The sequence below is a fragment of the Leopardus geoffroyi genome, chromosome E3 (assembly GCF_018350155.1).
Source record: "Leopardus geoffroyi isolate Oge1 chromosome E3, O.geoffroyi_Oge1_pat1.0, whole genome shotgun sequence".
In the NCBI taxonomy this organism is placed as follows: Eukaryota; Metazoa; Chordata; class Mammalia; order Carnivora; family Felidae; genus Leopardus; species Leopardus geoffroyi.
The window spans coordinates 22,689,884-22,704,358 of NC_059340.1; the positions used below are offsets into that span (position 1 = coordinate 22,689,884).

General features: G+C 44.8%; 2 long non-coding RNA genes across 2 annotated transcripts; both read right to left on the bottom strand.

Moving 5' to 3' along the window:
* Window positions 1-5,862: 5,862 nt before the first annotated feature.
* On the bottom strand, window positions 5,863-9,779 carry LOC123588873. Its single transcript, XR_006708047.1, has 2 exons — window positions 9,506-9,779; window positions 5,863-8,100 (listed from the first exon to the last, which is right to left on the bottom strand). It is a non-coding gene; the product is annotated as an uncharacterized LOC123588873 (long non-coding RNA).
* Window positions 9,780-10,661: 882 nt separating this feature from the next.
* Window positions 10,662-13,810, bottom strand: LOC123589049. Its single transcript, XR_006708144.1, has 3 exons — window positions 12,590-13,810; window positions 12,379-12,497; window positions 10,662-11,441 (listed from the first exon to the last, which is right to left on the bottom strand). It is a non-coding gene; the product is annotated as an uncharacterized LOC123589049 (long non-coding RNA).
* Between the last annotated feature and the right edge of the window lie 665 nt (window positions 13,811-14,475).

Consider the following 14,475-nt stretch of genomic DNA (forward strand, 5'->3'; position numbering starts at 1 on the left):
AGATCAGGAAGATAACAAGAAAGTGGCAGAGTCATTTGGCCCCAAACTTCTCCCGGACATTTGCTCTCCTTCCCACCTTCTAGGCTGAGGTATGTGGAAGGAGGGCATTGTCTTTTCCTCAAGACCTCGCTAAGGAAATCAGACTTGGGGGTAGGGGGTAGAGACCCTCAAATGGTATCCTGGACAAACTTAGCCAGAAAAGTTAGGAGAAAGAGCCTTTCTTCTTCTCTCATCCTAAACTGGTTTTGGGGACAGAAGCTTACCTCTATAGAAGCACCAAACATTGTAACTTGGTTGACATCTGACAGAATTGGTGGAGAGTATGGGCTTGGAGTCTGTTGAAACCTGGATTCAAGTCCTAATTGCATTACTTGCTCTATGACCTTGACAAAACTACTGAATCCTCTGTGGCCACTCTTTCCTTGTAAATACAATGATAGGACCTGTGTCTTTGGTCCATGTGATCTCCTTATTATATAATAAGGATTATATATGACATTACACATAAAGGCTTAATACAGTGCCTGGCATATATGAAGTGCTCAATAAATGTCAGCTGTAGCTATAAATAAAGCGATGATGCCAAAGAAGCCCATCCTCTTAACGAGATTAGTTTTAATCTGCCACCTTCAGAATAACAAACGGGTGACTATTACATGGTTAATCACTTTCCATGAGAATTCTGTGCTAGGAAAGCAAAATGACCCAAGAGGCACTTAGAGATTCAAAAGGTGTCTTTATTGAGAGGTAGGATTAACACCTCAATAGATAACTAAGAGGCATAACATCCTTTTGGATACCTTCCTAAAATCAGTGGAACAGGATGTGGTTTAGGACTTTTCCTATGGCTTGGAATGTTGGCCAAAGTCCTAAGGCTAAAAACAACAAGCACGAAATAGTCCCACATCTGGAGCCACAGAGCTGCCAAGCAACTCCCCCAGGGTCTTAAAGAGATGGCCAGATAGGTTCTGCAGCTCTGCCTCTGATAACTCCCATCTAGACTCTATGGACTGAAGAGTACGACTCAATGAGGTAGAGGAAATAAGAGGGCCTGGGGGAGAAAGGTGCTTTGGTTCTTTTTGTCCCAACCCCATGGTGGAGGAGGGGATGGTTCTTACCCACCAAACCAGTCAACTCATTAGAGAGATTATGGATACGCCAGAGGGGAGGCTGAAACCTCATTCCCTGGCCAGTGCTTGCTGAGCCGTGGATGCTCTAGGCTGGCACCTGAAACTAAGTGTGGGCTGGAGCAGAGCCCCAGGAGGGAGCACATGAGACAGACTGACAAGTGTCACCCATGAACGCGTGAACATAGAGAGGTGCCTGGTTCCTGCCTGGAGAATGGCGAAGGCAAGAGGCTGGCTGGAGCAGCTCTCCCATTATAGGGTGAGGAGAGAGGGCACCAGAAAGGCAGTCTGGACTATCAGGGTGTCGTGAGGCAACGATGCACTGAGTGCCGCACAGGTACTGAAGAAAATCACTGAGCTCAAACTCTCTTCATAGGACCATTCACACAAGAGATCAGCATTCGGGAGAGCAGCACTTGAGATCAGCAGCTACAAGAGACCCGCTTGTGGCACCGTCTAAATAAGGCGACTCTTGACTTTTGCCCTCTGTCTACCACTCCTTCCCCATCCTCAGCCCCAGAGGAGGAGGAGGAGCAGAGAAGGACCTCCTAGCCTCCTCTCCCACTGCGGAGGCCCAGCACTGGCAGCCAGGCTGGACCTGGAGAGAGAGAAAGGCTTTGGATTGAATGCGAGGTTGGGGTTTTGACTTTGATGGAACTGGACCTAAAAACCCTTTCATTATGCAAAAATTCCAAATATGCATAAAGGCAGGGAGGAAAGTATAATGAATGAAGGACCCTGTGCTACGTGCCACACGCTGCAGCAGTTACTGGCATATGGCCCAACTTGTCTCATCTCTATGTCCCATCACTGTCCCTCCTCACTGAATTATTTTGAAGAAGGCCCCAGATATCATATTGTTTCTGGGTTGGGCTTTTGACTGCCTACGAATGAGTCTTAATTACAAAACTCAGGTTCTTCACATTGAGAGTGACCAGGAGCCTCTGGGTTCCATCTGTTGCTTCCTTTTATGTTCTAGAACATAAAGAACATAAAGTTCCATGGATGCAGAGACTTTTTCCTTTTTACTCACCGCTCTATCCCCATACTTAAAAAAATATTTTTTAATGTTTATTTTTTAGAGAGAGAGAGAGAGACAGAGAGTGTGAGTGGGGGAGGGGCAGAGAGAGAGGAGGACAGAGGATCCGAAGTAGGCTCTGCACTGTCAGCACACAGCCTGACGTGGGGCTCAAACTCACGAACTGTGAGATCATGGCCTGAGCTGAAGTCCAGTGCTCAACCGACTGAGCCATCCAGGAGCCCCAAGCCCCCTGGTTTAGAACCAAACACAGACATGGAAGTATGGATTCAACTTCTGTCAGTTTGCCCAAACGTATGATCTCATTCATGAAACCAAGTGGGCCCATGGCCATTCTTTGGCTAATTTTTCAGTTTTCCCCGCTGTGTTGTATTGCACTCAGATCTTTTGAATCTTCTTTTGGAATCAATTTTTTGGCCATCTATATTTTCCTATAATATAACCTAGTTCATCAAAATTTTCTAATTTCCTAGTCTGTATGTAGTTATGCATAATATTTTCTTGCATGTTTCATTTATTTTCCTTAGTGGTAATTCTGATTCATCTTATTCTTTTTTTTTTCTTGATTTCTCTTGTTCTTAATGATTCCTTGTCTCCCTTCTTCTTGATCAGATTAATTTAAGATTTCCTTTTTTTTCTTATTGATCCCCAATAACCACCAAAGATCCACTTTTGAATTTTGTCTCATCCATATCATATTGGATGTATTTTAAAGTTTCAAATATATGCATGGCAGCCTTCCATAATTGTTGACAGAGAGATAGCTTTACCTCTCTTTAAAAAATAGGTAAATCTGTATATAACTATATATACTGTGCATACATACATATGTGTATACACATACATACATATATGTTTTTATGTATAAACTTATATATACATACGTATCTATTTTTTTAAACAATTTTTTAAAAGTAGGCTTAACGCCCAGCACAGAACCCAATATGGGACTTGAACTACGGCCCTGAGATCAAGACCTGATCTGAGATCAAGAGTCAGACACTTAACTGACTGAGCTACCCAAGCATCCCCATACACATCAATTAAAAAAAAGGGGGGGGGTATTGGGGCACCTGGGTGGCTGAGTAGGTTAAGCATCCAACTTTGGCTCAGATCACAATCTCTTGGTTTGTGGGTTCAAGCCCTGAGTCGGGCTCTGTGCTGACAGTTTAGAGCCTGGAGCCTGCTTCAGATTCTGTGTCTTCCTCTCTCTCTGCCCCTCCCCTGCTTGCTCTCTCTCTCTCTCTCTCTCAAAAATAAACATTAACAAATTAAATAAAATAATAAAATAAAAATAAAAAATGGGTATCTGGGAGGTAGGAGGGCCAGATAGATATTAGATACGTGATCAAGTGATCAAGTTTCCTTTGTCCCCAGAAGTTTCCTTTGTCCCCAGAAGTCTAGATTGTTTATTAGTCTCAATTAACTTTTAAATTACTTTATACTCTTTAATCAATCTGGAATTTACACTGATGTATAGTGTGAGATGAAAATTTAATTTTGCTTTATTTATTCCTCCCCCCCCCAAATATTAATCAACTGTCCCACTGTCATTTATTGAATATTTTTCTTTCTTGCCTTTGTGTGGCTGCTTTTATTATCTAATAAAGTCAGGTACATGAAAGATTATCTCAGCGCCATCTGCTCTATTCCATTGATCTATGTTTCAGTACTTACACACACTATGCTCTTTTCATCTTTGAAACTTTATAGTCCATTTTAGTATCTGTATTCAGTGTGTCCCTTAATTATGTTTCACTTTCAAGTCTTTTGGCCATTTACTTACCTGGCTGAATTTCAGAGTTATTTTGTCAAATTCTCTTCCTCCCCACCAAAGGAAAAGAAGTACAACAAATAAAAATTAGGAGTATGGGGCTATTTGTTAGGATTGCATCAAACCTATGTATTTGTTTAGGAAGAACTGACATTATGAAATAATTATTCTTTAATTCCATTCATCTGATCTTGTTTCAAATTCCCTGGATGATTTTTCTTCACATATGTTGCTTCTTGTTCTTTTTATCCTCATTTTAAAAGGGAAGAAACTGGGGTGCCTGGGTGGTTCAGTCGGTTAAACATTTGACTTCGGCTCATCTCAGGTCGTGATCTCATGGTTCCTGAGTTGGAGCCCTGCTTTGGGCTCCCTGCTGTCAGTGCAGAGTCTGCTTTGGATCCACTGTCTCCCTCTGTCTCTGCCCCTCCCTCAATCTCTCGCTCAAAAAAAAATTAAAAATTAAAAAAAAAAGATACAAGGGGAGAAATTGAGTGTTGCCTGAGATTACACGGCTAGTACGCAGTAGAGGCTGGATTTGAACCCACATCCATCTGATGGGGGAGCCTGCCCTCTTAATAATCACTATGCTCCTTTATTTAAGATTATATTATACTAGGAAAGAATGCTAATGACTGTTTTCTGGAGAAGTATCAATTTCATCAAGATTTTCTGGTGTTCCAGCATGAATTGCACATTGCACTTTTAATTAATAATTTTTTAAATTCATTAATGGAAACTATTGTGGCTACCCTCTCCTTCCCATGCCCCTGACCCACTCTCTCATCCTGAATTCAGAACCTTATGATTTGGGCTTTTCCACACGCGGGTTCGTCAAGCCCCTGTTGCGTGAGTCGAGAGAATTCTCGCTCAGGATAGAGTGCTCTGGTCAGGCCAAGCAGTTCAAGTCTCGGATCCCAAGGGTCTGATGTTCAGTTCAAGTTCAGGGTTACAAGGTCCAACTGTATGCCCTTTGGCCAACACTGAGTAGTTTCCTGGCCTACGTGTCGCCCCCTCAGGTGGGTCCATGGAACAGCCAGAAATGCCACTTTTTTAGAAGTTAACCAGATCCTGTCACTACCCAATGAAAAAGCAAAAGCTTCCACATTTCCCATGTTTCTTAGAACAGACCTATGTTCTCTTTACCTTGGTCAACAGGGCCGTGTGAAGTCTGGCCTCACCTCCCTCATTGTCTTCATCTCGCACCCAGTTTTCTTTCGTTCACTTCGAGGCTGGTGTCTTTATTTTGCTTCTTGAATGTGCCAGGTCCTTCGCCCAACCCTGGCTCCCCTCTGGGTGTTTCTGCTGCCCGGGATGCACGTCCCACAAACGCCACTTCCTCGGAGAGGATTGAAGGCAGCTCTTTGGCTACTGCCAGCCTCACTGCTCTTCCCAGCAAGGCTCACACAGCAATGCTGTTATTTATTGACTTACTTCCTCATCTGTTTCCTTACCACCCGCCTGCCGCCCTGGAGTCCGCATGCACGAAGTCTTCTCCGCAGTGTCTCCAGAGTCCGGCACAGTGTGGGGCACATGGCAGGAGCTCAATTCATACACGTTGGACCGGGAATCCATGACAACCTGGTCTTGCGGCATCCTAGCTGTGCGCCTCTGGACAACTTAACTCCTTGAGTACAGTTCTGAACCTGAAAAACTGACAATACCGTGGGGATGTTTTGGGAAAGAGAAAGAAAGAGAGAAAGAAAGAAAGAAAGAAAGAAAGAAAGAAAGAAAGGTGAAGCCCTTAACTCTCCATGTGGCACACACAAAGCTCTCAAGAAGCACTAGCACAAATCACCACCCCCACACCATCATCATCATCACAATTAATTAATAAAAGTGCTGTGAAAGAAGCAGGCAGAGAGTGGCCCAGACGAGATTTTGTAGGATTGGAATCTATTCAGTTTGGAGCAAAATCATACAAGTCAAACAGCTCATTGCTATTTTATTTATTTATTTTTTGCCAGGGCCCAAAGACTGATAATTTTTTACAGGAACTAATTCACCCTAACTGTTGCTCACACCAGCCATTTATTATTACCTCTCACGGTTCTGGGAACTGACCTGGGACCAGCTGTGTGGTGCCGTTCAGAGTCCTTCCCTGGTGGCAGTTAGTTGGTGGCTGGGGCTCGATTCATCCCAGGGGCTTCCCCACTCACGTGTCGATGCTGGCCGTGGGCTGGGACCTCAGCAGGATTCTTCGAGGGAGCACCCACACGTGGCCTCTGCGTGGCCGGGCTTCCTGACAGCATGGCAGGTGGGGCCCAAGAGCGGGCATCCCAGGACATGAAGCCAGGTGGACACTCTGTAGCTTTTTCTAACCTAGCCTTGGGAATCACAAGGCATTACTTCTGCCACATTCTATTTGTGAGAAGCAGCCCAAACTCAAAGGGAGGGGGTTAGTCTCTACCTTTGGGTGGGTGACGAGTCAAAGAATTTGTGGACATGTTTAAGACCACCAAACTAGCCATAATGAGAGAAAACTGGGGTATGGATCAGATGATTCTTTTTCTTTTTTAATTTTTATTTTAGAGAGAGAGAGAGAGCATGTGTCCAAGAGCAATGGAGAGGGGTAGTGGGAGAGAGAGAATCTGAAGCAGGCTCCACACTTAGTGCAGAGCCTGATGTGGAGCTCGATCCCATGACTCTGGAAGCATGACCTGAGCCAAAATCAAGAGTCGGTCACTCAACCCACTAAGCCACCCAGGCGCCTTGATTCTTTAATCATCAGCAGAAATAAATACAGTTGTCAAGTGGCTCCAAACATTCACGTCAGCTCTGTCTCCCGGTAGGCATTATGGTTATTATGTTGGAGCGCTAGGTTTGTACCCACCGAGGTTCAAATTCTGGCTCTGCCACCATTAGCCTGGAGACTCTAGGCGAGTTTGCTGGCCCCTCCAGGAAGCGGATGTGATAACAGCAGAAGCACAACGATCATCGGCACACGGGAGATTCACTATCTCTACTGTCACAGGCACTCCAACCGGGCAGAGGCACACTCCTTCCAAAGGAGGGGACAAGCGTGAGGGTCCCTTTGCCCTCAGCCAGGTCCCTTGGGGACTTGAATTCCACGCTTCTTACCGTTCATGCGGCTCTCAAGTGAGCCCCTCTAAAGGCTGGGTTCCAGGTGCTGGGGTGGGTGGTCATGGCAACAGCCCCGTCGCAGCCGGCGCGTGGCCAGGGACTCAGATTTGCCAGTGTGGGCGCAAACACTCTCTCCCCAGAAAAGCTGCTTGAAGGCATAGACTAGGGGAAGGGAAGGTTAAAAATAAAGAGTGGTCATGTTCAGTTTTGAAATTAAGGAAAGCCTGGACTCAAAGGCCCTTTGATTCTCTTGCTTTGGGAGAGGCAGGCTGTTGATGGAGGCATCATGGAGCTTCCTTCGCTACAGCTTTTATCCGTGGGAACGTGTCGAACCGAACGACTGCACTTCCTGGCTCACAGCTGGGGTCTCCTCTGGAACATTCATGTTTCAGTTGCTTTTCAAGGTGTGTGAACTGGCAGCCCTCGTCCTCAATTTGTCTGAGAGATTTTGAATTTTCAAGCTTGAATGTTGTCGCAGTGGGCACTTCCTCTCCAGTTGTTCCCTACCCTCCCTGTTATCTGTGTCCAGACAGCTCGTTTACATCTAATGTTTTCTTGGCTCCAACAGTCATCCAAGTTTGGTTTTGATCCCGCTTCCTTTGGCTTTCGTTTTCCTGCTCTCCCAATGCCAGTAAAACATACCTGTATGAAGTTCCCATGGCGTTGCCAGAACTGTGCTCAGTACTAATCAGCTATAACCTCAGTTACTATCCTGGAAACCCTGCCACGGAGGTGATCTCCACTCCACGGAGAAAGCAGCCAAGAATCAGAGGGGTTGGTTGATTTACCCAAAATGACAAGGTTTATAAAAGTGACAAGACTGGTGTTTGAATCTAGATGGTAGCAGTCAGGCGTTTTTAGTTGTAAGTGACAAAGAAATCCACTTCAAATGGGCTTAATTTAAGAAAAAAAATAATGTGATTGATTGTCTCTAATAGTGTATGTCCGGGTCCAGGGGCTCAAACTCGATCTCCCAGTTCTGGCTTCCTCTATCTGGCATCATTTTCAGACCAGCCCTATCCTTGTGACAAGACGGCCTCTAGCAATCTCCTAGCCAACAGCCTACCCTCTCACCAACCCTAGTAAAAAAAAAAAAAAAAAAAAGAAAAAGAAAGAAAAAAGAAAAAAAAAGAGCTTTTTTTCCCCTCCAGTAGGCTTTTTTTTTTTTTTAACACCCAGGACACGATGACTCTGGTAAGAATCAAATCCCATAATCATCTCAGAACTGATCTTGAGGCCAGAGGTATACAGTGGACTTAGGTCACATCTTCATGCTTGAAGCCTCGGTGGGTTAGCCCCACCTGAACCGAAGTGACGGAAAATGAGGGATGCACTGTATCGCAAGGAATATTGGTGTGCTCTTTTTTTCCAGAAGGGAAAAATGTCCAGTACCTATGCTAGCAAAGACGTTTATGGACTTTCTCACAGGCCTCAGAGGTATTGAGAACCTTCCACTAAGAGTGACTATGTAAGCACATTAGGGACTAGATGGATCTGTGCCTATAATCTTAGCATCTAGAAGGTGACTTTATAATATGAGCTTATAGAGGACACCTGTTGTTGGCATCTCCTAGAACCCATTCCCCTCACTCTTTTAAAAATTAAAGGACCATTTTCTTCTGGAAAACCACCTATCTCCCATGTAATCCAAGGAGACTGCCTCTTATCTCCACACTATTCCAAGGGCAAACATGTGACCCAGGCTTGAAAAATCTGATATTTATCTCCCTGGTGAGGATAATTAAATTAGAGATGGATATTCAAACCAAGCCAGAAAAACTCCATCCTAACACTTTCATGGGGACCATTGGAAAAAAAGAAATTCTCCTTCCACTCGTATTGCTAAGCTCTGGGGATAGTGACTGGAGCTTCCAGGGGCAACCAAGAAAATGAACTACGGAGAAAATTAGATGAAGGTAGAGAGGGACAGCTTTCTGATATTGTATGAGTCCCTGGATCCGTTTGTACCTGAAGCCAGACAACCCAAGGCTTATTTGGTTACCGAAACAAAGAGATCATGTCTCTCTTTTTTTCTTCTAACGACTCCACTTTGAGGTGGTTTTTGCCACTTGTAAACCTAAAAGCACATACAAGTGCAATCCCCAGGCAGGAATTGCCCTCCAGGAGGGAACAAGGCGGAAGGACAGTCTTCACATTTAGCCAGAGGGAAAGGGAGGGCAGATGGCCCTCTTGTTTTAGGCTGCGGGGTGTCTGAGGGCTAGGGCTCATCCCTAGTGAGGCTCTGTCCTAAACCTTGACCCCTTGGGCACTGCCCGGCTCTGTGGACTTCTTTTTGGAAATTCCCTGGAAGTTATTCCATGGCTGATTAGCAATAGTGATACTAATACTGTTTCCATTGATTTCATCTTTTTTAGCAGAAGTTGTTCTGGAAGAAACAAACTCCTGAACATTTAACGTGGGGCTTAAGCACGCAGGCAGTAGGGTCTGAAAGATCTGCATTCAAGCCCTCAATTGATCACTTACCAGCTGTTTAACCTTATTCAAGTTCCTTGGAACCTCGAGATTCTGCTTTATCGTCCATAAAAATGGGTCGAATGATAACATCCAGCTCCTGCGGTTTATAGGAGGCTAATGTGGACTTAGCCTTGGTGAGAACCTAGTGAAAACTCAATAAAAGCTAGTTGTTGTCATCATTATGAAGCAAACTGCAATCCCCCCAAAACGTTCAGTTTTGTGAGTAGTTCAGTTAGAAATCTCTCCCTTTGAGGGGCACCTGGATGGCTCAGTTGGTTAAGCATCTGACTCCTGATTTCAGCTCAGGTCATGATCCCATGGTTCATGGGATTGAACCCCAAGTTGGGTTCTGTGTGCAAGTGTGGACTCTCTCTTCCTCTCTCTCTGCTCCTCCCCCCTCTCAAAATAAATAAATAAACGCTGAAAAAAAGAGAGAAATCTCTCCCATTGCTCTGTTCTTTCTTGCACATGGGCATTTTGGTAGTGGATGTAACTAGAGGTGATGGGTATTATCGAAGATTTATGAACAGAGTGCAGTTAAGACTTAGACTTAGGAACCTATCCTCTTTTGTGGCTGGGTGGACTTGGACAAAAGGCTCCATCTCTTTGTGACTCAGTTTCCACATAAAATGGGGATGATGGAAATTAGTGTCTGTCTCTTTGGAATTAAGTAAATTAATATTTGTAGAGTGTTTAGAAGAGCGACTGGAACATGGTACATGCTCTATGAAGGCTGGTCATCAGCTATGCATTTAATGTGGTGCCACATCAAATGGAAACATGGCTCAGTGGTCAAGCACTGACTTCTGGTAGACACCAGCAACTCTGGGAACGTGCTAAGGCTTTGCTGAGTTCCCATTGCTTGGGTCCTCCTTTGGTCTTGCTAATCTCAACATCCCTCAGCAATGCACATTTTGGTGACAGCTCTGGCCATGCCGACATTGTGTGTGGGCTTTAGAAAAATTTTATGTGATTCATCACAAAATTTTTTTTTAATGTTTATTTATTTTGAGAGAGATAGAGGGAGTGAGCGGGGGAGGGGCAGAGAGAGAGGGAGAGAGAGAACCCTAAGAAGGCTCTGCGGCTGTCAGCGCAGATCCCGACGTGGGGCTCGATCCCACGAACTGTGAGATCATAACATGAGTCAAAACCAAGAGTTGGACGTTTAACCGACTGAGCCACCCAGGTGCCCCTCATCACAATTCTTTTTTCTTTTTTTCCCTCATCACAAATTTTTAAAGGCAGCCCGCATTCAAAATCTGGCTCTTCCACCTGCTGTCTTATCTAGGGCAAGTTCCTTAACCTCTGAGCTTTCAGCTTCCTCCTCTGTAAAATGGCAAAACTAATGGTCCCTACCTTGTAGGGTTGTTGTGAGGGTCAAGTGAGTTATTACGGTAAAGCCCCAGGATAGGGCTTGACACGCTGTAAACGTTAAATTACTATAGTATTTACATTATTATAATACGTTATTATAATAGCGTCCAGTTAATGAGTTCTGCAAATAAAAGGCCCCCCAAATACCCTCAGCATTCTTTTAAAAGGGCTGAAAATATGTGCCCATTGATCTTGTACATTAGAGGTTTCAAGCTTGTGGCCTGCTTGAAATAAGTATCGAATGGGCATATTTTATTTGCATAGCCTAGAGGTTCAAAAAATTAGAATTCGTGGCCCGTATTTTAAAATCAGGATGTTTTAAAAAATAAAAAAATAAAAATAAAATCAGGATGTTTTACATAAAAATCCAGACTTCCAGCTTTTCTGGAGGAATGGGAAAATATGGCATTACCGGCCTGTATTCCCGCACATTGTCTCTGGGAGAGGACACCACAGTGGTTGCTCACATCAGACAGGACAAGGTACTCTTCCAGTCAAGAACTCTTGGCTCACAACACTTGTGATTTTCCCCCCTGGAATGCTTCATGCACTTGGCTTATCTGCCTGGCTCCTGTAATAAGGAAAATAATAGCTAACACATATACAAAACATACCATATTTCAGGCACTGTCTTATTTGATCACCACAACAATCCTAAGGGAGAAGTATTAGTATTGTCCCTCACCTTAAGGATGGGAAGTCATGGCTAAGGAAGTTCCCAAGGTTATGAGCTCACCATTTCACTTTTCTCTAGAATAACCCCTTTATTCTAACCTAGGTAAAGTTTTCTGCAGTTGTATCAGTGAGATGGGAACATGGTCCAAGAGTGTCGATATTCAATTGTCATGGTCATGTTGGCCAAGAGGGCTTAGTCATGGATGTCTAAGGTCATAACTTAGGGAATTAACTGCCTAATTTCCCCATTGCCCTCAACGTCACCAGACTCATCTCTGATACCCGAGGACAGTCCTACTCAGAATAGAAGCTCCTATCAGAAACCATTGCACTTGAAGTGAGTGTGACCTCCCAACTCAGCCCTGTGCTGTAGGGCATGGAGGAACAAAGCTACCCACAGAAGTTGGTCCATTCTGCTCATCTTTGACACCCCTTCCTAGATGGCTATACTCACTTCCCAAATGTGCCTAGAGTCAAATGAAGATGACACACCCCTATGCTGAATGCATTACCCACCTTTCTTTTTTAAACCTGTGTCCTTTTTTTTTTTTTTAAATATTAACTTACTTATTTTGAGAGAGAGAGAAAGAGAGAGAAGAGGGAGAGCACGAGCAGGGGAGGGAGGGAGAGAGAGAGAGAGAGAGAGAGAGAGAGAGAGAGAGAGAGAGAGAATCCTAAGCAGGCTCCATGCTGTCAGCACAGAACCCGATGCAGGGCTTGAACTCATGAACCGTGAGATCATGACCTGAGCCGAAATCAAGAATCAGATGCTTAACCTACTCAGCCACCCAGGTGTCCCCTGTGTCCCTTTTTGATAAACATAAAAATCTCACCAAGGCAAGGAGATATCCATAGGCTTTCATCCCAGAGCCTGTGATTCTCGATTGAGAAATTTCTCCATTTCCTACACCGTCCTTTCAGCAAGACTTGGTCTGGCTTTTCTTCCTGAAATCTGTATTATAGAAACAAGACACCTTATTTCCCTTTTCTGGTCCTACAATTATGTAATAATATTTGAAGATGTTGTTTCAAAATACGACTCACCCTTTCTTCCAAACCCTGGAGAATCACTGATCTCTGAGTGATTCTCCTGGATATTTAAGAGGATATCTTTATCCAAATGGTAGCTTTGGAGATAATGCCTGACAACTGCTATCAAATGCTTAACATTTGAAAATAAATTCACAAAACACAGAAGATGAACAGATGGTCTGTGAGTTTTGTCCATTCTCTGTAGCTTTCCACCACTCTCTGCTGCATCAGACATAAAGGAGTTGGAGCCAGCCCCAGGTGGGTGTACTTTGAGGGGGAGGTGAGCGGTCCCCAGGCCTGAACCATACAGAGCAACAGCTGTCTTCAGGGGCCCTGCACGAGGGCTACGCCCACAGAGGTGGGGGTCCTTGCTCCTGGTTCCTGCTGGTGGGGACAGCACGAATGGGGAAGGGGCTTAAAGTCATCCGGGTCCTCTGGCTGCTAGGGCGGCCTTCTTAGTTTCTTTTCATCTTGTTCCCCGGACAATTAGGAGTGAGATTTCACCCCTGCCTGTGCTTGCCTGGGGCACCCCACATTGGAAGGTGTGCTTCCAGAATCCAGTTTGGTCGATTTACTGGCATCTGGGTCAGACTGTAGGCTACAATCTTGTCCACGCTAGGTGTATCAATTTCTTGGGGTTGCTGTAACAGATGACTACAACCTGGATGGCTTAAAACAGTAGAAATTTATCCCGATCGAATTATCCTCTTAAAACAATAGAGATAGGCACTTCTGGAGGCCAGAAGGCTAAAATCAAGCTGTGGGTAGGGCTGCGCTCTCTCTGGAAGCTCAAAGGCTTAAAGGGAGACTCTGCTCCTCACCCCTTCCAGCCGCTGGCAGCTGGCAGTATTCCTTGTCTTGTGGCCACATCTGCACCCGAGGTCCCCCTCTGTGTGCCTGTGTTGGCTCCCTTTGCCTCTCTCTGATAAAGATAGCAGTGATGGTGTTGTGGCCCACGCTGGTAATACAGGGTAACTTTTCATCTGAAGATCCTCAGTGTACTCACACCTGCAAAGACCCTTTTCCCCAAGGGTAAAAGCTAGAAAAGGTGACTTTATAAAGTCCAGGGTTAGGACTGGAAATCTCAGGGCGGTCATTCTTTGACTTACTACATCAGACCAGAGCCTTAGTCTTATCCTTCTTCTCCTCCATTCCAGTCCTGGCCTCTTCCTTTCAGAACAGTCATACAGACCCTGGCGGTTCCTACAAAGTCTGATCCTGGGATGGCTGAAAAAGCACCCTACTGGGAATCAGTAGAACCAGTTTGGTTGGATAGTCTGAGAATCAATCACCTTTTCCTCTTATCTCTTCAGGGATAGCAGTCAAGGTCAAGTGCACCTCTGCTTGCTCACTGCTCTATTGGAATGGTCTCTGTTGATCTTCCTTCTCTTCCCCCAACTCGTACACTCGTGTTCTCTAAGGTAGATCAGATGTTATCCCTTTGTTGAGAGTGTCTGTAGAAAGACAGAATAAGGGCCCTTCAGAGATGTCCATGTTCCAATCCCTCAGACCTGTGAGCACGTTCCCTCACATGGCAAAAGGGACTTTGAGGATGTGTTAAGCATTGTGAGTTGGGAATATTATCCTGGGTTATCCAGGTGGGTCCAAAGTAATCACACTGGGGACAGTCACAGACAGAAAAGGAGACATGACAACACACACAGAGGTTGGAGTGATGTGTTTTTTGTTTTTAATGTTTATTTATTTTTGAGAGAGACAGAGACAGAGCACGAGTGGGGGAGGGGCAGAGAGAGAGAGAGAGAGACAGACAGACAGACAGACAGACAGAATCCAAAGCAGGCTCTAGGCTCTGAGTTGTCAGCACAGAGCCCGATGCAGGGCTTAAACTCACGAACCACAAGATCATGACCTAAGCCGAAGTTGGATGCTCAACTGAC